The sequence below is a fragment of the Mesoplodon mirus genome, assembly GCF_964341445.2.
Source record: "Mesoplodon mirus genome assembly, chromosome: 5".
NCBI classification, from domain to species: Eukaryota; Metazoa; Chordata; class Mammalia; order Artiodactyla; family Ziphiidae; genus Mesoplodon; species Mesoplodon mirus.
Genome location: NC_138980.1, coordinates 60,645,692 through 60,673,467, shown reverse-complemented (window position 1 = coordinate 60,673,467; position 27,776 = coordinate 60,645,692). Strand labels below are relative to the sequence as shown.

At 42.5% G+C, this 27,776-nt stretch overlaps 1 protein-coding gene across 4 annotated transcripts in view; it reads right to left on the bottom strand.

Moving 5' to 3' along the window:
- PPP2R2B (protein phosphatase 2 regulatory subunit Bbeta) overlaps nucleotides 1-27,776 on the bottom strand; it is a gene marked incomplete at both ends in the record, with an annotated part of 456,792 nt that overhangs the window by 215,374 nt on the left and 213,642 nt on the right. The gene's annotated exons all lie outside the window — the stretch shown is intronic.

Below are 27,776 nucleotides of genomic sequence, written 5' to 3'. Positions count from 1 at the left end.
CCACACACTAGGAAGCCCCTGCACTGGAGGAGATGGGGGGTGGCGGGGGGGGAAGCTTCGGAGCAGCGGAGGAGAGCGCAGCAACAGGGATGTGAAGGGCAAAGCGGAGAGATTCCCGCACAGAGAATCGGTGCCGACCAGCACTTACCAGCCGAAGAGACTTGCCTGCTCACCCGCCGGGGCAGGCGGGGCTGGGAGCTGAGGCTAGGGCTTCGGTCGGATCACAGGGAGAGGACTGGGGTTGGAGGCGAGAACACAGCCTGAAGGGGTTAGTGCGCCACAGCTAGCCGGGAGGGAGTCCGGGAAAAGGTCTGGAACTGCTGAAGAGGCAAGAGACTTTTTCTTGCCTCTTTGTTTCCTGGTGCGCGAGGAGAGGGGATTCAGAGCGCTGCTTAAAGGAGCTCCAGAGACGAGTGCGAGCTGCAGCTAACAGCGCAGACCCCAGAGACGGGCATGAGACGCTAAGGATGCTGCTGCTGCCACCAAGAAGCCTGTGTGCGAGCACAGGTCACCATCCACACCTCCCTTCCAGGGAGCCTGTGCAGCCCGCCACTGCCAAGGTCCCGTGATCCAGGGACAACTTCCCCAGGAGAGCACACGGTGCGCCTCAGGCTGGTGCAACGTCACGCCGGCCTCTGCCTCCGCGGGCTCGCCCCACATCCATACCCCTCCCTGCCCCCGGCCTGAGTGAGCCAGAGACCCCGAATCAGCAGCTCCTTTAACCCCGTCCTGTCTGAGCGAGGAACAGACGCCCTCCTGCGACCTACACGCAGAGGCGGGGCCAGATACAAAGCTGAACCCCGGGAGCTGTGCAAACAAAGAAGAGAAAGGGAAATCTCTCCCAGCAGCCTCAGGAGCAGTGGATTAAATCCTCACAATCAACTTAATGTACCCTGCATCTCTGGAATACCTGATTAGACAAGTCATCCCAAAATGGAGGTGGTGGACGTTGTGAGCAACTGTAGATTTAGGGTTTGATTTCTGCATCTAATTTGTTTCTGGTTCTATGTTTATCTTAGTTTAATATTTAGAACTTACTATCTTTGGTAGATATATTGATTTGATTGCTCTCTTCCTATTTTTTATTATATATATATTTTTTCCTTCCTCTTTTAGTGAGTGTGTATGTGTATGCTTTTTTCTGTGATTTCTCTGTACAGCTTTGCTTTTACCATTTGTCCTAGGGTTCTGTCTGTCCATTGCTTTTGTTTGTTTGTTTTAGTATAGTTTTTAGCTCTTGTTATCATTGGTGGATTTGTTTTTTGGTTTGGTTGCTCTCTTCTTTCTTTCTTTTTTTTTTATTACTTTTCAAATTTTTTTACTTTTAATAATATTTTTTGGGCTTCCCTGGTGGCGCAGTGGTTAAGAATCCGCCTGCCAATGCAGGGGACATGGGTTCAAGCCCTGGTCCAAGATGATCCCACATGCCATGGAGCAACTAAGCTCGTGTGCCACAACTACTGAGCCTGTGCTCTAGAACCCACGAGCCACAACTACTGAAGCCTGTGCACCTACAGCCTGTGCTCCACAACAAGAGAAGCCACCGCAGTGAGAAGTCTGCACACCACAACGAAGAGTGGCCCCCATTCACCACAGCTAGAGAAAGCCGGCGTGCAGCAACGAAGACCCAACACAGACAAAAATAAAATAAATATATTCATTAAAATATATATATATATTTTTTAATTATTTTATTTTATTGTTTTCTTTCTCCCCCCCCGCCCCTTCTTTCTTTCTTTTTTTTTCTCTCTTTTCTTCTGAGCCATGTGGCTGACAGGGTCTTGGTGCTGCAGCCAGGTGTCAGGCCTGAGACTCTGAGGTGGAAGAGCTGAGTTCAGGACATTGGTCCACCAGAGACCTCCCAGCCCCACATGTTATCACACAGCGAAAGCTCTCCCAGAGATCTTCATCTCAACTCTGAGACCGAGCTCCAGTCAATGACCATCACCCTACAGTGCTGAACACCCAATGCCAAACAACTAGCAACATAGGAACACAACCCCAGCATGAGCAGAGAGGCTGCCTAAAATCATGATAAGTTCAAAGACACCCCAAAACACAGCATCAGATGTGGTCCTGCCCACCAGAACACAGACAACAGGCCCATCCACCAGGAAGCCTACACAAGCCACTAAACCAAGCATACCCACTGGGGGCAGACACCAAAAACAACAGGAACTACGAAACTGCAGCCTGCGAAAAGGAGACCCCAAACACAGTAAACTAAGCAAAATGAGAAGACAGAGAAATACACAGCAGATGAAGGAGCAAGGTAAAAACCCACCAGACCAAACAAATAAGAGGAAACAGGAAGTCTACCTGAAAAAGAATTCAGAGTAATGATAAGTAAAGATGATCTAAAATATTGGAAATAGAAGAGAGAAAATACAAGAAATGTTTAATAAGGACCTAGAAGAACTAAAGAGCAAACAAACAATGATGAACAACACAATAAATAAAATTAAAAATTCTCTAGAAGGAATCAGTAGCAGAATAACTGAGGCAGAAGAACAGATAAGTGTCCTGGAAGATAAAATAGTGGAAATAACTAGCACAGAGCAGAATAAAGAAAGAAGAACGAAAAGAATTGAGGACAGTCTCAGAGACCTTGGGGACAACATTAAACACACCAACATTTGAATTATAGGGGTGCCAGAAGAAGAAGAGAAAAAAAAGGGACTGAGAAAATATTTGAAGAGATGATAGCTGAAAACTTCCCTAATATGGGAAAGGAAATACTCAATCAAGTCCAGGAAGTGCAGAGAGTACCATACAGGATAAATCCAAGGAGAAACATGCCAAGACACATATTAATCAAACTATCAAAAATTAAATACAAAGAAAAAATATTAAAAGCAGCAAGGGAAAAATAACAAATAACGTACAAGGGAATCCCCATAAAGTTAACAGCTGACCTTTCAGCATAAACTCTGCAAGCCAGAAGGGAGTGGCAGGACATATTTAAAGTGATGAAAGGGAAAAACATACAACCAACATTACCAAGCAAGGACCTCATTCAGATTCAATGGAGAAATTAAAACATTTAGAGACAAGCAAAAGTTAAGAGAATACAGTACCACCAAACCAGCTCTACAACAAATGCCAAAGGAACTTCGCTAGGCAGGAAACACAAGAGAAGGATAAGACCTACAATAACAAACCCCCCAAAATTAAGAAAATGGTAAGAGCAACATACATATCAATAACTACCTTATATGTAAATGGATTCAATGCTCCAACCAAAAGACACAGACTGGCTGAATGGATCTAAAAACAGGATTCATATATATGCTGTCTACAAGAGACCCACTTCAGACCTTGGGACACACACAGACTGAAAGTGAGGGGGTGGAAAAAGATATTCCATGCAAATGGAAATCAAAAGAAAGCTGGAATAGCAATTCTCATATCAGACAAAATACACTTTAAAATAAAGACTATTACAAGAGACAAAGAAGGACACTACATAATGATCAAGGGATCGATCCAAGAAGAAGATATAACAATTGTAAATATTTATGCACCCAACACAGGAGCACCTCAATACATAAGGCAAATGCTAAAAGCCATAAAAGGGGAAATCAACAGTAACACAATCATAGTAGGGGAATTTAACACCTCACTTTCACCAAAGGACAGATCATCCAAAATGAAAATAAATAAGGAAACACAAGCTTTAAATGATACCTTAAACAAGATGGACTTAATTGATATTTATAGGACATTCCATCCAAAAACAACAGAATACACTTTCTTCTCAAGTGCTCGTGGAACATTCTCGAGGATAGACCATATCTTGGGTCACAAATCAAGCCTTGGTAAATTTAAGAAAATTGAAATCGTATCAAGTATCGTTTCCGATGATAATGATATGAGACTAGATATCAATTACAGGAAATAATCTGTAAAACATACAAACACATGGAGGCTAAACAATACACTACTAAATAACCAAGAGATCACTGAAAAAATCAAAGAGAAAATGAAAAAATACCTAGAAAGAAATGACAATGAAAACACGATGACCCAAAACCTATGGAATACAGCAAAAGCAGTTCTAAGAGGGAAGTTTATAGCAATACAATCCTACCTCAAGAAACAAGAAACATCTCAAATAAACAACCTAACCTTACACCTAAAGCAAATAGGGAAAGAACAAAAAAACCCCAAAGTTAGCAGAAGGAAAGAAATCGTAAAGATCAAATCAGAAATAAATGATTAAAAAATGAAAGAAACAATAGCAAAGATCAATAAAACTAAAAGCTGGTTCTTTAAGAAGATAAACAAAATTGATAAACCATTAGCCAGACTCATCAAGAATAAAAGGGAGAAGACTCAGATCAACAGAATTAGAAATGAAAAAGGAGAAGTAACAACTGACACTGTAGAAATACAAAGGATCATGAGAGATTACTACAAGCAGCTATATGCCAATAAAATGGACAAAAATGGACAAATTCTTAGAAAAGCACAACCTTCGAAGACTGAACCAGGAAGAAATAGAAAATACAAACAGACCAATCACAAGCACTGAAATTGAAACTGTGATTAAAAATCTTCCAACAAACAAAAGCCCAGGACCAGAAGGATTCACAGGCGAATTCTATCAAACATGTAGAGAAAAGCTAACACCTATCCTTCTCAAACTCTTCCAAAATATAGCAGAAGGTGGAACACTCCCAAACTCATTCTAGGAGGCCAAAATCACCCTGATACCAAAGCCAGACAAAGATATCACAAAAAAAGAAAACTACAGGCCAATATCTCTGATGAACATACATGCAAAAATCCTCAACAAAATACTAGCAAACAGAATCCAACAGCACATTAAAAGGATCATTCATCATGATCAAGTGGGGTTAATCCCAGGAATGCAAAGATTCTTCAGTATATGCAAATCAATGAATGTGATACACCATATTAGCCAACTGAAGGAGAAAAACCATAGAATAATCTCAAAAGATACAGAAAAAGCTTTTCACAAAATTCAACATTCATTTATGATAAAAACCCTCCAGAAAGTAGGCATAGAGGGAACTTATCTCAACATAATAGAGGCCATATATGACAAACCCACAGCCAACATTGTTCTCAAAGGTGAAAAACTGAAACCGTTTCCACTAAGATCAGGAACAAGACAAGGTTGTCCACTCTCACCAATATTATTCAACATAGTTTTGGAAGTCTTAGCCACAGCAATCAGAGATGAAAAAGGAATAAAAGCAATCCAATTTGGAAAAGAAGTAAAACTCTCACTGTTTGCAGATGACATGATACTATACATAGAGAATCCTAAAGATGCTACCAGAAAACTACTAGAGCTAATCATTGAATTTGGTAAAGTAGCAGGATACAAAATTAATGCACAGAAATCTCTTGCATTCTCCTACACTAATGATGAAAAATCTGAAAGTGAAATTAAGGAAACACTCCCATTTACCACTGCAACATAAAGAATAAAATACCTAGGAATAAACCTACCTAAGGAGACAAAAGACCTGTATGAAGGCAACAATAAGAAACTGATGAAATAAATTAAAGATGATACAAACAGATGGAGAGATATACCATCTTCTTGAATTGGAAGAATCAACATTGTGAAAATGACTACAGTACCCAAAGCAGTCTACAGATTCAATGCAATCCCTATCAAACTATCAATGGCATTTTTCACAGAACTAGAACAAAAAATTGAACAATTTTTATGGGAAACAAAAGATCCCAAATAGCCAAAGCAATCTTGAGAAAGGAAAACGGAGTTGGAGGAATCAGGCTCCCTGACTTCAGACTATACTACAAAGCTACAGTAATCAAGACAATATGGTACTGGCACGAAAACAGAGAGATAGATCAATGGAACAGGATAGAGAACCCAGACATAAACCCACGCACATATGGCCCCCTTATCTTTGATAAAGGAAGCAAGAATATGCAATGGAGAAAAGACAGCCTCTTCAATAAGTGGTGTTGGGAAAACTGGACAGCTCTGTGTAAAACAATGAAATTAGAACATTCCTTAACACCATACACAAAAATAAACTCAAAATGGATTAAAGACCTAAATGTAAGGCAGACACTATAAAACTCTCAGAGGAAAACATAGGAAGAACACTCTATGACATAAATCACAGCAAGATCCTTTTTGACACACTGCCTAGAGAAATGGAAATAAAAACAAAAATAAACAAATGGGACCTAATGAAACTTAAAAGATTTTGCAAAGCAAAGGAAACCATAAACAAGATGAAAAGACAACCCTCAGAATAGGAGAAAATATTTGCAAACAAAGCAATTGACAAAGCATTTATCTCCAAAATATACAAGCAGCTCATGCAGATCAGCGTCAGAAAAAACAAAGAAGCCAATCCAAAAATGGGCAGAAGACCTAAATAGACATTTCTTCAAAGAAGATATACAGATTGCCAACAAACACATGAAAGGATGCTCAACATCACTTATCATTAGAGAAATGCAAATCAACACTACAGTGAGGTATCACCTCACACCAGTCATAATGGCCATCATTAAAAAATCTACAAACAATAAATGCTGGAGAGGATGTGGAGAAAAGGGAACCCTCTTGCACTGTTGGTGGAAATGTAAATTGATACAGCCACTATGGAGAACAGTATGGATGTTCCTTAAAAAACTAAAAATAGAACTACCATACGACCCGGCAATCCCACTACTGGGCATAGACCCTGAGAAAACCATAATTCAAAAAGAGTCATGTACCAAAATGTTCACTGCAGCACTATTTACAATAGCCAGGACATGGAAGCAACCTAAGTGTCCTTCGACAGATGAATGGATAAAGATGTGGCACCTATATACAATGGAATATTACTCAGCCATAAAAAGAAAGGAAATTGAGTTACTTGTAGTGAGGTGGATGGACCTAGAGACTGTCATACAGAGTGAAGTAAGTCAGAAAGAGAAAAACAAATACCGTATGCTAATACATATATATGGAATCTTAAAAAAAAGAAAATGGTTCTGAGGAACCTAGGGGCAGGACAGGAATAAAGACTCAGATGTAGAGAATGGACTTGAGGACATGGGGAGTGGGAAGGGTAAGCTGGGACGAAGTGAGAGAGTGGCATGGACGTATGTACACTACCAAATGTAAAATAGATAGCTAGTGGGAAGCAGCCACATCGCACAGGGAGATGAGCTAGGTACTTTGAGCCAAACTAGAGGGGAGGGATAGGGAGGGTGGAGGGAGAGGCAAGAGGGAGGAGATATGGGGATATATGTGTATGTATGGCTGATTCACTTTGTTATACAGCAGAAACCAACACACCATTGTAAAGCAATTATACTCCAATAGAGATGTTAAAGAAAAAAAGATGTTAAAATAAATAAAAAAATAGATAAATAAATAAAAAACAAATTACATGAAAATTTCTACAACGATAAACATAATAATAGTGCTGACTTATATTGATAACTTAACTATGCATCAGCATTCGACTGGGTGATTTACATAAACCATCTCGCTTCACCCTCACAACTACATATTGTAAGGATCCTCATGAACCAAAACCAGAAAAGCATTAAGGTTTGGGGCATCCCCGGCTATTGGCTACTCTTTTCCTTTCTTAAGATTCCTCTCCTTCTCTGACTGTGTTCTCTCCAATGCTCTCTCCACCAAATTAATTTCTTTACCCCTATTCACCGCTGCCTTATTACTTCACAGCCCCACTTGACCTCATGGTTTCATTTCCTCTTGAATTCTCAAAGCTAAATGTATTGGTGGTGTTTTCTAGTCTAAATTCCCAAGAGAAGGGATGTGATAGGCCTCAAGTGACTTTTATTTTATTTTTCTGGTACTAGGCCACATCAGAGGTCACAGCCAGCCTACTGATTGGCTGCCTTGCTGTCAGTTTTTCTCTTCCCGTCCAATCAGCTGTGGCTGGACAAGATGCAGATGACACAGTGCACAAAAATAGGGCCCCTCTATTAACTCTTTGAGTAGAGACTGGAGCAGGGCACATTCCCTTAGACAGGGAAGTCACCATCAACAAGTCAAGTTCAGCCCTGGGGATGGTGGTGAAATGCATGGGTTGTGGAGTCAGGCCGTCTGCCTCTGCTTCTTATTAGCTTCAGGAACTCAGGCAGTTATGTTCTAAGCCTGAGATTTATTCACTCATCTATAAAATGGGAATATTATAATGACCTATTTCATAAGGTTGTTATGAGAATGAAAGGGATGTACAGGTGCTTAGCACAGTGCCTGGTACACAATCCACATTTTATCGATGCTAACTACTATCAAAATACTACTAATATATTTTATGAATAACAAAGTATAATTGCAATAATAACTTCTCCACAGATGAGCCCAAATTTGAAGATTAGTTAGTGCTCCAAGGGGCCCCACTTAACCACACTGGAGTGAGAGCGGAGCAGCTGTATGTGTCTGTCATTCAAATCAACTGGGTACTTTTGTTTTTATTGTGAACAGACAAAAGCTGGTCCTCAACTCATTCTAAACTATGAGATTCTTTGTCTAACAGAGGCCAGGGCTTGGGGGATGCTCCCAGACTTTCCCGAATGACCCTCACAAATGCCCAGTGGTTCTTGGGCCTTAAGGAGTAACATCTGGCTCAAGGAACTCATCACAAATTTCACATCCCCAGTTTCAGAGTTCCACCTCCCCAAACTGCTCTCTCTGGAATGTACCAGATCCTTCCATTTGAAATGTCTTGGTCAGTACCCAGTATCTGGCATAGCTACCCCCAAATTTGTTGGATAATTAAATTCTACCCAAGAACTCAACAGGGGGTGGCAAATGAATACCTGAGGGCACTGCCTGGCTCTGGAAGTTTCATTTGAGTGCAAATTATCACTATCTGTGTGTATTCATGAGCACAAAAGAATTAGTAAGTGCCCCTGGAATATCATCTCTCTCGGTCCATCTGCTGCCAAAGTTCACATTAAGTACCAAATCCGAGGGAGGGTAATGAGTTATGTGAAAATGAACTTGTGTTTGGAATTTCAATATCCCCAGGTGATGCAAATAGGCACATTTGAACTTGCTTGGAAAAATCCCAAGCTTTGGGACCTGAACATATGGTCCCAGTTATTTAGCCAGATGAGACATGGGATTTCCTACAAGTAGGGTTTTGTTGGCAGGTTGGTAAACAACTGTCCCTCAGTTTGGGTGCTCTAAGTCATGGCAGGGGTGGGACAAGGATGTATCAAGGTGTTTCTGCAAAGGACACACTCAAAAAAAGAGACCAAACCTTCATGTTATGCCCCAAGGCTCAGAGCCATCATGAGTCACGCAAGTGATTTGAACCCAAAGGACTTCTGGGGAATTGGAAGGAGTCCAATAAGGCTATTAGAATTAAGCCTCAGATAAATTTACTCCTGTCCTCACTATCAACATTAATAAGATGCTCAGGGAGCTAAAACCAGAACCATAAGGAATGTTCATGCCATGGAAGGGAGGATACGCAGAGAGAGTAGGAATGAACTGAGCTTATGGGTTGCTCCCTTTGTATGATCCAAAGGTTTACTCCATAGAACACAATTCCTCTAAATGCTTTACACCTACGATTACTTAGCTTGAATTAGAGCATTTTTAAAGTATTTATTAGGAGACCAAATTCCCAGGCAATTTGTGATGCAAAATTTTCCTACATTATGTATTTGTCAGTGCGGTGTGCAACCCACCATTAGAACGACGCAAGCCCAAGCAAATGCCTTGTGTGGGAGAATGTTCCAAGACAGTGCTGGCTACTATCAGCCACATTTGTTAACTTTCGTACAACTGAGACACTTTTAAAGATAAAGGTCGTTAATATTTCAACACATCATTAAATTTAAATTCAGAACTGAGAATGGTTATAAGTGAGAACCCAACCAGTTTTAATTAGGCATTAAATAAAATTCTCTACCTGAAGAGGAATAGTCACTGGATAGTGGGAGACAAAAACCACAATAGAATAAATGTTGGAAAAATGTTATATTCTAGGTAAGTCATGTGGCTTAAGTCATCATTAACAGATCTAGCAAATTAAGTTTCTCAAAACCCTGTGATATACACAGCTCCTGAAAAATATAAGGAAGGTTTAGCCCAGCCAGCCTGGGGTCACTGTAAGAAATATGAATGTCAGTGCCTGGCACCCCTGTGTTTAAGTCTGCCACTTATAAACTATGTGATTTTTGGTTCGATACATATTTGTCAAGTGAATGAATGAATCTTCCTTAGAATGAATGAATGTTGCTTAGAAAGACAAGATCAGGTTCTGTTTGGAAGCAACAAGAAGTTTCTAAGAAAGACTGAGCAGAGATTGGGGACTTTCTGAAATTGATTATATACTGGATCCTAATCTCTTCAAGCTAGAACAAAAAGGGGCCAACAGAATAATTAAAAAGTGTGTGCTAACGGCCTTGACAACAGACAAAAGCAGCTCGCTTAAGAAAAGCATAATGTTCAGTGGTGCAGGCTCCAGGCTTGGCTCTAGAGAAGAAATGAGGCTGAGGAGGAAGGAGGCAACCTAGTGGGGGCTTTGCATCTAGAAGTGAAAAGTGTTCTAACTTGAATTCGAAGAAGGTGCAACTTCTCAAGCTGTAGCTTGAGGAGTTGCTTTGGCCTTCAGAATAAAGCTATTGCAGTCTCAAGATGGTAACATAAACAACAGCAATTCGCTTCCCTTAAGCTGTGGGGGTCAGATTTTATGCACTGGGAAGAGATTAACTTTACTGCAAGGAGAAGGATTTAATTGCAGAGAGTGATTAGCCAAATGATTAGATCAATAGTATGCAGGTCGAACTGTGCTCAGAAAGATCCATGGCTCTTATTACAAGGGAGGTTAAAGACTGGGAAACCATTTGGGGACCCTGAGTTACTTGAGCACGAAGTCACCTGCAGACCTTCCTACAGACTGCAGATGTACTCTTTTCTTTACCCAGCAAAGACGGCATGCTGACTCAAGGAACATTTGCCCCGCACCCTTGGAACTGGAGAAAGTCAGTAGAACAGCTGGGATCCTTGAATGCTGTTTTTTAAAGAGGGAAAAGAATCTTGCCTTGTCCAGCTCTTCATTCTCTAATTGTAGCAAAAATCAATGGTTTTGAAAATGGAAAGCAGATAGATCTTTCCCATTTATCTTCGAAGACACTTGGGCAGAAGATGGAGAGGTGACATCATCTAATACCCTTCAGTTTTTGCATTAGCCAAAGCCCTCCTATTCAATCTGGTCTGTATTGGTATTAACCTTTAGAAGGAATTCATGGACAGCAATGGAACATGGTAAGTCAGATAGGCCTTGAGTACAAACTACGCCTCAGGAGAAAAATGGATTGGTTTGAAAGTGGTATTTTATTTACAGGATACCTTACTGTCTCACAAAGCATCCCAACAAATTGAGATTATGTATAATTGGAGCATGTCTCAGGCAAAGACTGTATTTACCAGCTCACCCAAGCTGGGACCCTAAAATACGTGGCTCCATCTGAAACCTAGACCTGATAGGCAGAGGCCACAAATCCATTTAATTATCAGCAGCTCAACATGTCTGAATTCCTAGTTCTTGACATTTATCTCTTAGAATCCAAATCACATGGTGGCAAAGACCTAGAAAACTGTCTGACCCTAGCATGGGCACTGAAGCAGATAAAGAGATAACATCAAGATAAAGGCCACATCTTTCAGAATTCTCTGGGAAAACTGCAGGTACCATTTCACTCATCTTAACAACAGATGTGTGAAATGAGGTGGATGATAATATGAACTGCGTGTGCCATTGAACATCTGCGAAAGCAGGGAGGTAAGTGTGTGTGTGTATGCCTGGGCTGCACGCACACACACACTCACACCTACACCCATACACACCTTTATCCAAGGTCACTTAGAGTCAGGAACAAGGATCATAATTGTTCCAAGTTCCAATTTCTCTCACCCAGTTGTTTTAAGGAACTGTGCGGGTCCTGCCTACGAAGGAAACATTTTCTCTTCCCTGACATTTTGGTGCTTCGTTTCCACCTTGCCCACTTGGAGCCGCCATTCATTTTAGGCTCCTCTGGAATAAAACTTATGACTTCAGGAAATGCACACAAGCTTTAAGCACACCACTCCTGCTCTCCTGGTGATAACTGCTCTAGAATCCTATGTTCGCAACGTGGGAAAGAGAAAGAAGAGATACTTGACTCTTTCCACTCCTTCATTTTTTTGCCGTGTGCTATCCTAAATGCAGATGAAACGCTAAGTCCCTGCAAAGACTTAGATGTCAGCCATCATCACATTCAGCCAGGAGTTTCCTCACGATGGAGAGTGGAGCGACAGAGGGGCACCGGTATAATGGAAGAGGAGCCCTGGGGTAACAGCTGGCACATCTGAATGTTAGCTCCAGCTTAATTAGTAGTCACTGACTGGAAGCGTGGGGATAAGGGAGTGGGAGTAATCGTCTCCCTTCATTATCCTTGGCTGACAAATGGAAAAAGAAGTGTAAGACAGAAGGACGTTTGCAAACTGCTGAGTGTCATGTACTGCAAGAGACTGCAGCCGCCTGGGAAAGGGCAAAAGTGCACTTGACACTGGAGTGAGCCACACAGGAGGTGAGTTTTAGCCTTGGCTCTACTTCTCATTGCCCCACGACCTTAAAGCCTTCCCTTCTGGGTCTCCATTTCCTCATCAGGAATATAGGGTATTGGTCTTATGTCCTAGACTCTAGGTGCTCAATAATCTTGATACTCTATGTGTGGACCCTGGGCCAGTAGCCTCTGCAACACCTTGGGGCCTGGGAGAAATACAGAACCTCTGTCCCCACCCAGATCCACCTAGTCAGACTTGCATCTAACATGACCCCCATGTGATCTGTTTGTATTAAAGCTTGAAAATTACTGGTCCTTGAGATCCCTTCGAGCTTGATCATTCCACACTTCTACTCCAAATGGTCCAGTGCCTCGCCTTTTCACAGCACACCCATTTCATGAGACATTGCAGAACTTGCTATCCACGGCCACGGAGGCAGGCACGGCAGTATTTTGTTGCTTCTAAGTACACTTTTGCATAGTCAAATGAGTCCAGTCAATTCCCTCGGTTCCTCCTCTCTCTCTGATCACAATTCTCACCAACACTTAAGAAGATCATATTTCATGTGAAAAGATACTACACCAAATTTGCTAAGACATATATTGTACCAGGCACAGTATTAAGTGCTTTCATATAGTATCTCATTGAAGACGTAAGGTAGCTCTGGGCAGTAGGTTCTATTTTTATCCTCATTTTACAGCTGAGTAATGTCAATCTTGGAGACGTTGACTTGCAAAAGATCACATAGCTGGAACTTGGTGAAACTGGAATTTGAACCCAGATCTGTCTTACACCAGAGTGCATGTGTTTAATCACCATGGGACCTGCCCTCCCCAGCCACTTGGTGACAACTTCTGCAGCACCTTTCCCTAGGTATCCCTATTCAACCTTTGTGTCCTACACATCATTCTTGTTACTCTTCTTTCAATCATACAGTATTTTTTTAAAATTTATTTATTTATTTTTGGCTGTATTGGGTCTTCGTTTCTGTGCGAGGTCTTTCTCCAGTTGCGGCGAGCGGGGGCCACTCTTCATCGCGGTGCGCGGGCCTCTCACTGTCACGGCCTCTCCCGTTGCGGAGCACAGGCTCCAGATGAGCAGGCTCAGCGGCCATGGCTCACGGGCGCAGCTACCCCGCGGCATGTGGGATCTTCCCGGACCGGGGCATGAACCCGTGTCCCCTGCACTGGCAGGAGGACTCTCAACCACTGTGCCACCAGGGAAGCCCAATCATACAGTATTTTAGAGCTCTGTTGTCCGATGTGGTAATCAGTAGCCACGCGAAGCTATTCAAGTTTAAATTAAATTAAAATTCAGCTCCTCACTGCACTAGCAACATTTCAGGCAAGCAACAGTCAATCGTGCCTAGTGGCTGCCATATTGGACAGCACAGACTTAGAGTATTTCCATCATCAGAGCAAGTTTTATTGGATAGTGCTGTCTTAGAGAATCAAGTTGCTCATCATTATTACTCCATCATTGGCCTTGCCCCTTATTCACTACCTCTGAGTCCTTAAAGCTCTACTCTTAAATGCACACTCTTAGAAAAGTCATCTCCACACCCCTCCACTACACGGTAAGAGGCTGCCTGAGGGAGAACTGAGAGACCCTGTTTATCCAACAAGATGCAAGCCCTAAGACTTGACCCTGATTTTAAGTTTAAAGACCACATCCACAGACAGAGAGTCAGGCTTCGGTGTGCATTGCCAGCCTTGCAGCCTTGGCCATTATGATTCATTGTGACAACTACTCATTTCCGTCAGGGGAAAAAAAAGTCCAATCAGGCAGAGTTTTATTTCCTCCCTAAAATAAAATAGAACTGACTGGCCAAGGTATCTCCAGGGATATCTGCTATGGGGCTTTAAATTACCCCATAACACTTCTAGTCAATCCCACTTCCATGTTGGAGTTTGCAATCAACATTTATCTCTATCGGACAGACCATCTGTAGGTGCTAATACCACTTTTATTATTACCTTGTAAATGTAAAATCCTTGAGGCAGAAACGCCAGCTGCTAACACAGGAGCGTGTATGAGCACCCACTTTTCCAGTGATGAATGTCCCTGGGTCCCTGAGTTGCAGCACAAAGTATATCAAAAATTTGCCTGGAACTTGTATATGGATCCAATGTCAAGGGGCTGTGGGGACAGTTCTTTCTAGTGATCCCACTGACAATGACCTTCCCCTTCTCTGTCAGGTATAAAGCCTTCCACTGGGCTGCCAGCCTTTCTACTTTGGAAATTGAGGCAAACAATGGGGACAGAAGGAAATCCTTACCAAATGCTCATAACCAGACACAGCATAACAGTCTCCCTGAAAGGTATTCATGAACACTAATAGCTATTATTTATTGAGAGTCCCACTTTCATTTCTCTAATTTAGCAAATGTTGACCAAGTACCTATCTCGTGCCAGACGTGCTATAATTTGCTGGGTCCCTAACGGAATAATTCGGTCTCACAGAGCTCTCAACCTCACAAGGGAACTGGACAATTACTCTAGTAAGTACCTAAATAAATGACTAATGATGAATTTTAATAACAGATGAAAAGGAAAGATATAAGGTAGTCTGGTAGAAATTAACATGGAAGGCTTTGTTTAGACACAGTGGTCAGAGAAGACCCTCTCTGGGGAGGTGGTCTATCCCTATTGGCTACAACCTGAAGGATGAAGCAGCTAGCCAGTGTGGGCTGAGCTCAGTGTATGAGGATGGGAGATGAGGCCACATTGCAGGAGGTGGCCATACTGCAGGGTCCCCCTTAATAAGGAGTTTAGGTTTTCCACTAAGAGCAAGGGGAAGTGACTGGAGGGTTTGAAGCAGCCCGATGACACATGGTTCATGTTTTTAAACCATCATTCTAGTTGGGGGAAGAACGGATGGAGGTCAAGGGTGGGGCAGAGAGTGGAGGCAGGGAGACTGGGTGGGGCTGTGTTCTTAGTCCAGGTGGGAGATGAAGGCAGCTTGGACTCCCACTGAAGTGTGGGGATAAAGGGAGGAACTGGCAAGATGTTTGGGGGCATGTGCAGAAAGGACTTGCCAGGCAACCTGCTGTATGGGGGTGGGGTGAGGAAAACAAGTCAGGAATCAGAGATGACTCCAAAGCTGCAGGCTTGGGCAGCTGGTGAGTAGTGGTGCCTTTTGCCAGGACTGGGGTGGGGTGCTTTGCATTCATTATTTGCAAGCCTGATGATTCACCTTGCAAAAGTTTGTATTAACATCTCCCTTTACAAATGGGGAAACTCAGAGAGATGGAGAAACTTGTCCAAAGTCACACAGTTTGTGAACGCTGAAGCTGGTATTGGCACCTTCGGCAAAGTTCCTGGGTGCTCTTTGCTTGGACTTGACTGTCACACAGCCCCAATTTCTCAGTTGCTGGCTTCAAATCTCTATGGCTTCTCTCTCTGTATTGGTCCATATTAAGTGTTTTCCTGGGCTCATCTCTCTGCTCTAAACATTCCCTGCCTCAAAAACCTTGTCCCCTACCTCCACCTCCATGTGGCTCCCTGTTCTCATTCTCTCAAATCGTAGACATGGTTTTCATTCTCCTGCCATTTGCTCCCTTAATGTACATCAAACTTTATAAAAATGACTTGTCTAATCATTTGATTTCCCTGCTAGGCTTTAAGCTCTATGAATGCAGGACATACCTGCAATGTCCATCATCGCCTTGCTAAGGCCTGGTACAATTCCTGAAACTACATAGTAATAATTCAGTGAATATTTGCTAAATGAATTCCTAGGCACTGGTGAAGTTGAGAGACGGCTTGTCCATTTTAACCCAAGGGTTCAGGAGCCCAGATTAGTGTTCTCTTCAGCATGCTGCAAGAAGCTGGGAGTTAGGAGATCTGGGTTAACTTGAGGTTTTTATTACTAACTAGTTAGTTCTGTGATATATGCAAGGTCTCATTACCTCTCTTTCAGCATTCATTATTTACAAAACTGATGATTAACTTTGCAAAAGGTTTTTTTCCTTTTAGCTCAAAACAAAAGGAAATTAAAACCTGGCTCTCTGATCTCAAGGGGTGAGCACAAAATCCAAACAGATGTGAAAGGGCTTTTAAAGGCATAAAACTATACACATGGATGGTGTCCCATTTGTTAGAGCATCAAAATATTGGGTTGGCCAAAAAGTTCGTTCATCTTTTTCTGGAAGCTCTTATGGAAAACCCCGAACGACATTTTGGGCTAACCAAATAACGTAATTCCCCTTTGGGGTGTCCCAGAGGTTAAGATTCTGGAGTCCAGCAGACCTGAGGAGACTTGGTTCTAATACTTAGCTGTTTATGGTTGGGTAAGTCATCTTCTCTGAACTAACGAGAACAGCATTAATTTCACAGGGCTCTTCTGAGGATTAAATAAACTCTAGTATATTGCAGGATTGCACACACATGTGTAAGTATGTATGGTATAGAGTATCACACACATACACAGAACCCATATACCAATTCATATTCCACACCAAGAACTGGGGGTTATATTATTCACAAATATTTTTGAAAATATCACTAAGGATGAATCATATGTCACTCCCAATCTCAGAAGCATCTTCTTTAAGCACAGTTTCCTATAACTTTGTACAAAGTAGCATGTCACTCCAAGAACAAGATGCTTTCTTTGTAGAAGTCAAGTGGCAGCCACACTTAGAGACAAGAATACATGTGTAGCTCTGTTCAGCAAAGACAAACCCAACCGAGCACTAGCAGCTGCTTGAGTCCTCAGTGAGCTGAAATGAGTCCTAGGGGAAGATAATTCTTTTCAACTTCTTAGCGTCCGTAAAGCAGTACCATCTTAAAGCTCGTCCTCCTAATACAAAATCAAAACCTCCCATTTTCCACTGCTTTGCTCTGCTACTACTCTGCTTGTTAGAAAATCTGCTGCCTGAATGTGTTTGGCTTCCCAGTAGTGGACTACTCAAAAGATAAGGGGACTTGGGCTTCCCTGGTGGCGCAGTGGTCGAGAGTCCGCCTGCCGATGCAGGGGACACGGGTTCATGCCCCGGTCCGGGAAGATCCCACATGCCGCGGAGCGGCTGGGCCCGTGAGCCATGGACGCTGAGCCTGCGTGTCCGGAGCCTGTACTCTGCAACAGGAAAGGCCACAACAGTGAGAGGCCCGCGGAACACACACACACACACACACACACACACACACAAAAAAAAAGATAAGGGGACTTGTTTAAGTAGCAAGAAGGATAAATGGTGGGACAAAGGGCGCCTTGACAGATAGCAAGAAGAGCAGAATCTAGGAATAAGCGGGGGCAGAATGGAGAGAGTGAGAGGGAGGAGTCCTGGCAAGGTGGCAAGAATTTAGATGGAACAGGAGTGGAAAGGTTAGGGAAGGAAGCCATCAGGATCACAAGGCAGCAGGTGGTGCCGGTTGAAGCCCTGTTGGGGTTCATGAAGCAATGGAAGAAGCAGGGCTCCAGAACTTGCTAAGTGTGGACACTCTGAACCTCAGTCTCTTCCTCTACAAAACGGACCTCCCATTATCATGAGGATGAATAGACTATTGTACACAGAGCACTTACCACAGAGTCTAGTACTAAGTACACACTCAATAGATGCTTTCAAATAGAGTATAGGCAACAGAATGGGGGTAAAACAACCCCCTTGTGAAATAAATACTGAAGGAAAGGGAGAGAGCTAAAAAGAACTCCACATTCCTCAGTCCCTTTTTCCATTTTTTCGACAATGTTAGTTTTCTGATTTACCGATTTTTTAAAATACTGCTTGCTTCCTTTGTGGCTCCTCTACATGGAATCCAAGGATGATTCATCCTTAAGGTAGAAAGGGGATACAGAAGCCAATTGTACTATTTCTCCCCCAGGACCAGAATCTACTCCACAGCAGTCCCAGCCCATGTGCCAGCTGCCTCTGCCTGCACCAATCTGCTGGGGAGCAGGGGATGGGCGGTGCCTCCAAGAAGGTGCCTTTCCTCCCTTGAGAACTTGGTTATAAAAGCTCCTCTTTTTGGCAAGTCAAAACACACCTCACTGTTGAGTAGCAATGACTGGTCCTGATTAGGCCTTCTGGAGCTGAGTTCCCAAATTATTTTTCCAATCCACATTCATTTGACACCACCCCTCCCCTGCACGCTGTCACTGCAGGGTTCTTGAGGGCACAGAAGCTGTCAAGTTCATTGTTATGTCTAGCATCTCACACACTAATCAGCACACAGTAGGTGCTCAATAAGCATATGAATGAATGAATGAATAATATTCACAGCATCAAAGGATTTAAAGAGCATCTACGAGGGGTAGTAAATTTAAATGTTTTCGGGAGCCCAGGCAGCTAAAATAAATGAGGACGGACTGGCTTGTGGCTAATTGAGGAGTGAATGTTCTGACCAAAGGCACTTAAATTCAAATTGTTTTAGAAGAGTCCATTAGCTCAAACCCATTTAGTGCTGGGTTGTAGCTTGTACCACCATTTGTGGTGGTCTGTGACTCCATTTTACATACCCCCCCCCAACTAGAAATTTGAGTCTCCTCAATTACTTCCTTTATAAATGCTAACTCACCCTCCAGCATCCCCAAGGATGGGGCAGGTGAGACCTTCAAAACTTAATTATTTGAAAATTCATTACCTTCCCCTGAAAGCTGTTTCCTTGCAATTTTTACCTAATTGTCCCTTTGAGGCTGGCGAAACAAATTGAATTCTTTTTCTGTTTGATTTCCCTGCAAATATTTGAAGATATTTACCACCCCCCTCCAAGCCCACTAAATCTTCTCCAGATTAAAGTTCTTTCAGCTGTTCCTATGTCAAGATTATGAAAGTCCCACCATCCTGTTCACTGCCGTGTGTCAACATTCCTCTCCAAAGTGTGGTATCACACATGCATGTACAGTGTTATTAACAATAGTGAAAAAGTTTGGAAAAGATCCAAATTACAACAAAAGGAAATGGGTAAAATTTGGTTCACCTCCTATAATGGACAGTTTATGTACCTATTAAAAATCATTCTAGGGCTTCCCTGGTGGCACAGAGGTTGAGAATTTGCCTGCTAATGCAGGGGACACGGGTTCGAGCCCTGGTCTGGGAAGATCCCACATCCGCGGAGCAACTAAGCCCGTGAGCCACAACTACTGAGCCTGCGCATCTGGAGCCTGTGCTCTGCAACAAGAAAAGCCGCGATAGTGAGAGGCCCGCGCACCGCGATGAAGAGTGGCCCCCGCTTGCCACAACTAGAGAAAGCCCTCGCACAGAAACCAAGACCCAACACAGCCAAAAATAAATTAATTAATTAATTTAAAAAAAAATTGTTAAAAAAAATCATTCTAAAGAGCCTGGGAAAAAGAAGTCACAGGACAAAATATTGCTTACCATATTGATCCTAATTTTATTTCAACTATTTTATTTAAAACCGATTTGAATAAGATTGTAAGTTGGAATAAAAATGACTCTTGTTCAGAAATCACTTTCATAATCAGCAATAAAAACCCAGGTTACTTCTTTTTTAAACGTGTTTTTCAGAAATTAATTAAAGATTTCAGATTGAAGAGTCCAAGGGGGTCCCCTGCCTTGGTCCAGGTCAATGTTTAAAACTCAGAGGCCTATATGGGGGCAGCATTTCTGACATTTATGTGCTTAGTCCCTCCCTCTCCTCCCCTCAGACTGGAATACAGTCAGTTGAAGGGTGGGGACTTGGAAAAAGCAGATTTGGGAAAAGACTTGGAAAAAGACTCTCAGGTGACTTTGATGCATACCACTGGTTAAGAATTAAACTAGACGCCAGATTTCTGTTAATCCTGCCAAAGAGCATATCCCTTTTCTTGGCAGCCACAGCATTTTTTGGACTCACTCTCAGAGTTAACTAAGACCCTGGAGCCTTGTTCTGATGAGCTGCTCTTAAAGGCTACTCCCTCCCTGCATGCATGCAGGTGGCTTTGTAAGATTTCAGGGAAGATATTGGCATTGATCCCCATACAATTCACTTTATTATTAGATTTGACCCATCAATCTAGACTGTCAAGATCTTGCTGTTCTGGCTCCTCCTCCCAGCTGTGAGTCATCCTAAAATCTCAATCAGAATGACATTTAAGGTATTTATCCTGCGAGAAAGTCTTCTTTCCCAAGCTAAACATTCCCAGTGTCATTGACCAGGAAGCCTAAGACATTTTTTTTCTTCACCATCTGATCTGGACATCCTCTGACACAAGTGCCCATGGTGTAGCCTGGTCACCACTGAAGACAGAGGCTATTGTTCTCCTTTTATCTGGATAGTGAAATATGATTTGAAGAGGTCCTTTTTTGTTGCTTGAAAGTCTCTAACTAGGGTTTCTAATTACTCAAGTAAGTTTTGCTTATTGTAAAGTGTGTTTTAAACACTATCTGGAAACACGTAAATAAAAATCTCCCTCCATCCCCAAGCTCACTTCTATGAGGCGATCATTATTAACAACCTGGTGTCTACAGAAGGCTCTGCGGGCACCTCTCTACGAGGTTTGGTTTTATCTCTTTGACCAAGAGTCGAAATGTTTCTGCCAACAATTTGCTGATAATAACTTATTCTGGTATCAGTTTCAAAGGATTAATTCAGTTCATGGTTTCTGCTTCCAAAAGCACCCTCTAAAGCAGCCCCATTCATAAACGTGAGAGGCAGATCCAGCTAAGTCTTTGCTGGTCCTTCTGCAACTGGACTGGTTGGTTTCTGTGAGGCCCGCACGTGGAGTGGAAGAGAGTGGTTCCCAAATGCTGGGCTTCATGAGGATCATCTAGAGAGCTGTTTCAGATATGCTCCCCAGTGATCACACAGCAGGGTTGGGGTGCAAGTCAGCACAAATTCTCTAGGCTGTACTAATGCCCGCCAGGGTCTGGGCCCAGTGTATTCAGACATTAGGCCAACATGCCTGACGCCATGGGCTTGGTGCTCTGGGGCCATCTGTCCTCCCCCAATGCCCCTCCAGCTGATTCCTCACCTTTCAGTCACACCACCTCCCAGCTGAAAAATGTCCATAGCTTCCCACTGTTGAAATCCAGCAGCTCTCTTTAGAGCCTTTGCAGCTCCTCTCACCTGGCCCTCACCTAACTTCCAAGAACTTTCCTTCACATAGGTTAAAACTCAACCAGACTTTTTATTCCATTCATCATCTGCTCCCTCTGGGTCTTCACTCACTGTTCTCTTGCTCTAGTAAAGGCTGCCTCTTTCTTCCTTTCACTCCCTATATCTGCCTATTTATTCCTGCATCCTTCAAGGTTCACGTCAAACGCTGCCTCATCTATAAACCTCTCCTGAGCCCTGCCTACCTGCTGCCTCCTCCTAACAAACTAGAAGTGGTCCTCCTTCCTCTGAAACCTCTAGTCCATTTTTACAATACTTTATGGTACTGGCCTCTTTCAATCTTGTACTGTAATTTGTTGAATATATCTTATATCTCCAACTAGAGTATAAGTCAATTTATGAATGTATGTTGAGTGAATGAATAAGTGAATCCACAAATAAGCATACAGAAGACAAAAGGGGGAAACAGTGTGGAAGAAGAAGAATCAGCAGGATCCTACCTGTACCCCACTGCCTCCAAGAAAATATTAAAAACAGATAAATCCACCAGCAACCAGTGTATCACATGCACAGGCACAGCTTGGTTTAGTAGATTCCTATAAGCATATTTGAAGGACTTGGGTCATTTCCTTTGCTAGTAACTCAGATTTATTATTACTTAAGTCTTTCCCCATAACTCTGGAGTTAGAAGCCAATTACCTGAAGGACAGGTGAGATACTACAACATGAAGGGGCCCCCAGACTGAGCGACAGGCACTGTATATATGCCCCTTTGGGTGGCTCTGCCATCATCAAATCTGACCAGTTTACATACTGCTTACAACTCCACAAAACTTTTCCTTGATCTTCGGTTGGTCCTGCCTGGTTTGGCCCCCACTTCTTTCCTGGTCCCATCTGATGCCATCTTTGCACTTGTTCATGCTTCTCAGTTCCACTCCCCTTCTCCAAAATGATGTGTACCTTTCCACCTCATAGCCTTGCTTTATGCTGTTCCCTCTACCTGGCATGGCTGCCCCACCCCCCGAGCCTTAGCATAAAGGTCACTTTCGTGGGGGGAGGCCTGCCTTGATCCCCTAAGACTAGGTTAGGTTATTCCAGCATAGATTATGATGACTCTGTTAGAAAGAAGCCTTCAGACTTGGAGCTTAGATACTCCTTCTGTGATTATTTGATCAAGGTGTTTCTTCCCCGCTAGATTTTAAACTCCACAAGGGCAGGGAATAAAGCTGTCTTGTTAGCTGCTCTATCCTAGCACGCAGGACCATATCTGGTAATATGATGTCCAATAAATTTTCTGAATGAATGAATTGAATTCCAAGGATATCCATCTCTGCTAAAAAAATATTAGGTGCAGAAAAATCATGGAGATATTTGCAGCACCTCTAATTCAGTCTCTGCTTCCTTCCACTTGGTTGATGGATTATTTTCTACTCACCTTCATTCCACATAGAGAGACACCTGCGATTTATAAACCATTGAGTTTTTCCTGACAATATCTTAGAGAAGCATCACCAGAATCAGCCCCATTGTTTCAAGGGAACTCACATATTTTGAGCACCTACTATGTACGGATATGATCCTCATGCCTCTTAGGTTATTTAATTTTCTCAATGACCGAATGAAGTTGTTTCATTATTTCTACTTCACAAATGATAGAAATCTGAGACTCAGAGAGACTAATCGACTTGGCCAAGATCACAGAATAAGAAATGGCAGGAGTTTTATATTGTTTAATAGGTAGTCCATGGAAAGGATGCTGGCCTGGAAATCAGGAGATAGGAGTTCTAGTCCATTTCACATCACAAATTCCTTGGGTGACCTTGAGCTAACATGTAATCTCTGAGTTCTGACTTCCTTGTAAATAGGGGATAATATCTGAAGATGAATTGAGACCAGGCTTTCACAAGTTTCTGAACGGGAATAAAGCACAGCACGCTGCAAAGAGTGATTATCCCGCCTCATTCCCCCTACCCTCAAGAACCAACAGATGGCCTTCTCTTCATTTGAAAATCAAACACTCCTACCGAGGTCAGTTATGCCTACAAATCAATGTAGGCTTTCTTCTCCTGCACAAAATCTCCAGCTGGAAATCAGCTCTAATTCTTTCACTTGCTCAGGCCTTGCTCTGAATAATATATTTTAAAAATGAACTATTTTGGGGCCAAGAAATCTGTAAATCTGAGCTGATTCATCACTTTCACCATCAGGCTCTTACTCTTCTGCTTCTGCTGCTTTGTCAGATAAAGACATTTTATTTCTACCAACAATTTCCCAGTGGGCTATGTGGAGAGTTCTCCTTTTGTCACAATAAAATTCTTTGCAAAAGATTAAAAACTTAAGGATGGGCAAGAGTCTCAAAAAATAAATCTAAAGTAAATAAAACACTGGGGGTGGGATGGATGTATGCAGATAGAGACACAATCGCAGAAACAAAATGGATTGCAACACAGCACCTAACTTTGAACGTGGAGATTCCAAAAGTGTCAAGGGGCAACTGTCTCAACTAATAGAATAGGAAGACAAAAAAAGATAATTCCAGAAAATGTACTAGTTAAATACCAGCTCTGGTTAACTTTGGAATGCTTGTAACTCTCTCCCTTAAGATTTACCTTTCAATGTTTTTCTTGGATAAATTATATTAAAATGAGTTTATTCTGAGGAATTAAGGGACATATCCTTAAAACATGTTAGGCAGAATGGAACAGCCAGTCTAAGAATAAAAAACAACTGCCATGAATGCTCATTTGTGGATAACTGAGGCCTGAATGTTTACTGAGGGGCACAAAAACCCCTTCAGAGAACCTCTTATGTTCAGTAGGAGTTTTGTTGTTTGTTTGTTTGTTTGTTTGTTTTGCGGTACGCGGGCCTCTCACTGTTGTGGCCTCTTCCGCTGCGGAGCACAGGCTCCGGACGCGCAGGCTCAGCGGCCATGGCTCACGGGCCCAACCGCTCCGCGGCATGTGGGATCTTCCCAGACCGGGGCATGAACCGCATCCCCTGGATGGGCAGGCGGACTCTCGACCACTGCGCCACCAGGGAAGCCCTCAGTAGGAGTTTTAAATGCTCTACAAGAAAGTGATGTAGTCACAAAAGTATAGCACTGCAATATTAGATGAGAAAGGCCATGCCGTGTGGGGACCTTTCCTCCCCATCACTCTTCCTCTAGGCTATACCTCTTCTGAGCTCCGGGCCATATTCCCAAACCTGCCCCTACACTGGTGTCACCGTGTGGATGTCAGGCTGCTCAAAATCATGGAGTCCCGAATTTTCTCCCACCTCATCTTCTCTCCAAATCTGCTCCTGCCCCCTCTTCCCTCATTTAATTTCCTAGGGCTCCATCTACACCACTGCCACCCCAGACCTGGATCCCTTTCTCAGCAACTGCCTGGCATAAATAGAAGCCCTACCCATTCTACCTCTAAAATACTGCCCTAGTAAGTCTATTCCTCTATACTGTCTTAATTCTGGCCCCCACCATCTCTCACCTGGATTTGTACACTAGCCTCCTAATAGGCCTCCTTATTTCTGGCATATATTCTAGCCACATCCTGCCCGCCCACCATGTCACACACCACACCATCTCTCCACACACCAAAAAAAAAAAAAAAAACCAGAACAATCCACAGACAAACACACACACACTCTGACTCTGCAACACCAAAAAAAAAAAAAAAAAATCCACAAACAACACATACACACACCTATCCACAGATCCATCATCAAGTCACACCAACCTGCCTGCCATTCCCCATTCCATACCTCTCTCTCCCATTTCCAGATCTCTGTCTGGGCTATCTTTCCTCCTAAGATGTCCTTCCTTCACCATCATACCACTCCTTAATGTCCCTTGAAGTTCTTACTTATCCTTCCAGATCAAGTTCAGAGCAACCCTCCTCTAGGAAATCAGCTGAACTTGTTCCCTCGCCCTTCTAGGCTGTCAGATCCCAATATACCAACAAGTTTTCTTAGCCTGATCTCCCTACCAGGCATTGGAGTCCTTTAAAATGTAGCAGAATTTAACAGCATAGCATGAGATAAAGCAGACCTGGGGTAAAATCCCAGCCATCTCTTGTTAGGTTAGGAAAGTAAGTTCTCTGAACCCCAGTTTTCTCACTCCAAAAATAGAGATATTCCTATCACTTAATATAGGGTTGGAATCAGAAGTAAATGAAAAAGTGCTTATTACCTAGCACCTGGGTAAGACAATGAAATGACAACCATTATTATTAAAACTATTTAGACTCCCTGTACCCTGTGTTCAACAAATGTTTAATTGCATGAATAGATTTAACTTTCAGCTCCTTCAATTTTATAATAAGCATATTCAAGCATACTTTCATACCAGAGCTCCCCAAGAGTTATGCAAGGTAAGCAAGTGAGGTATTAATCTTCCCATTTTACCATTGGGGAAATGCAGACTGAGAACATAAGTAACTCGGCTCAGTAAATTAGTGGCCCAGGTTAGACTAGAACTCAGCCTTCAAATGTTATATTACATGTAAAACATTGACTCACATTTTAGAAAATGAATCCATCTAAAAATAGCATGGCTGTCCAATCATTTGCACTATGCTGGGTACTTTTTAAAATATGCTTATTTTACAAGAAAAGAAATTTGTAAAATAACAAATCAGTAAGATGCCAGAAAAAGGACTGGCTTTCCAATTTAGAGCAGACAGAGCCTTGCAAATGAGAATGCAGATTTGAAAGAGCTCTTTTGGAAAGCTAAATCCAATTACATCATTGCCTTGCTTTTAAACCCTCCACTAACTTCACACCGCCCTCAGAATAAAAATCACCCTCCATGTCATGGCCTCTAATCTTCTACATGGTCTGGATCTGCCTACCACTCCTGTCACTCTCTTTCCTTTATTCATTATGTTCAAGTCCCATTTGTCTCTGTTCCTCATACTCTCCAACCTCATTACTGCCTCAGGGCTTTTGCATTTGCTGTTTTCTCTCTGAGAGTCCTCATTCCCTAGATTTTCCCCACCTTGGCACCTTTTTGTTATTTAGGTCTTAGTGTCAAGAACTTCCCTCTCTATTCTATTTAATGGTGGCTCCCTACTGCCCACACTCTCTATGATATCATTAACTTGCTTTAATTTCTTCATATCATTTATCATCCTATAAATTCTTCTTTGCTTTTTGGATCTTTTCTCCCATGAGAATATAATGTCCACGAGAACAGAGAAAGACCTTGTGGATCTTGCTCAGTCCTCTACCTCTAGCACCTAGAACAGTGCCTGGTATACAGTAGGTATTCAGTAAATATTTGCTAAACGGATGAATGAATAAGCTTCTTTGATCACCAATAAAACACCAAAATAAGTCCTTCTATGCATTAGCAGTCTAGACTGATAGAACATCCTTGAACCTAAAAGCAATACAGTCCCCAAAATTAGAATTCGTGGGAAGAAGTGAGCGAACACCAAACATCATTCTTACGTCTTTGACAACAAAGGACTCTTGTTTTTATTTATATCCAAGGAAAGCTGAGGTTTTTGGCACAGAGGACTGTTTAGAGACACTCCCTCCATTTGAACCAAAAGGTCACACATGTTTCTTCTCCGGCTTGGAGCTCAGCCCCCTGGAGCTCTGGTTTCAATCTGGAGATTTTATCTGACAGCCTGCATGTCACTGCTTTTGGTGAACTTGCTCTGTTGCCAGAGAGTTAACTTAGAGGGAATACCACAAAAAGAGCAAAATGTGCATCAAGAGGGGAAGAAGGGATCTTTTTTTTTTTTTTTTTTGCGGTACGCGGGCCTCTCACTGTTGTGGCCTCTCCCGTTGCGGAGCACAGGCTCCGGACGCGCAGGCTCAGCGGCCATGGCTCACGGGACCAGCCGCTCCGCGGCATGTGAGATCTTCCCAGACCGGGGCACGAACCCGTGTCCCCTGCATCGGCAGGCGGACTCTCAACCACTGCGCCACCAGGGAAGCCCAGAAGAAGGGATCTTTAAAGTAGTTTAATTTCCAGGATTAACTTTAAAATGATTTGGTAATTTCATCTGCAATGTCATAATGCCCAATCTACTTTTAAGGTAAAAATCCTGGAAACTGATTCAATTAGCCATGACAAATACACACTCTTCTCAAGCAGAAGGATGAGATGGTTCTTTCTCCCTATCCTCCTGAATTTTTCTCCCAATAACATAAAACAGTAACAGCACCTGTAATCTAGCAGAGTGACTCTGTAAAACCCAACAAAACAGGAGTCCCTATCGTTTCG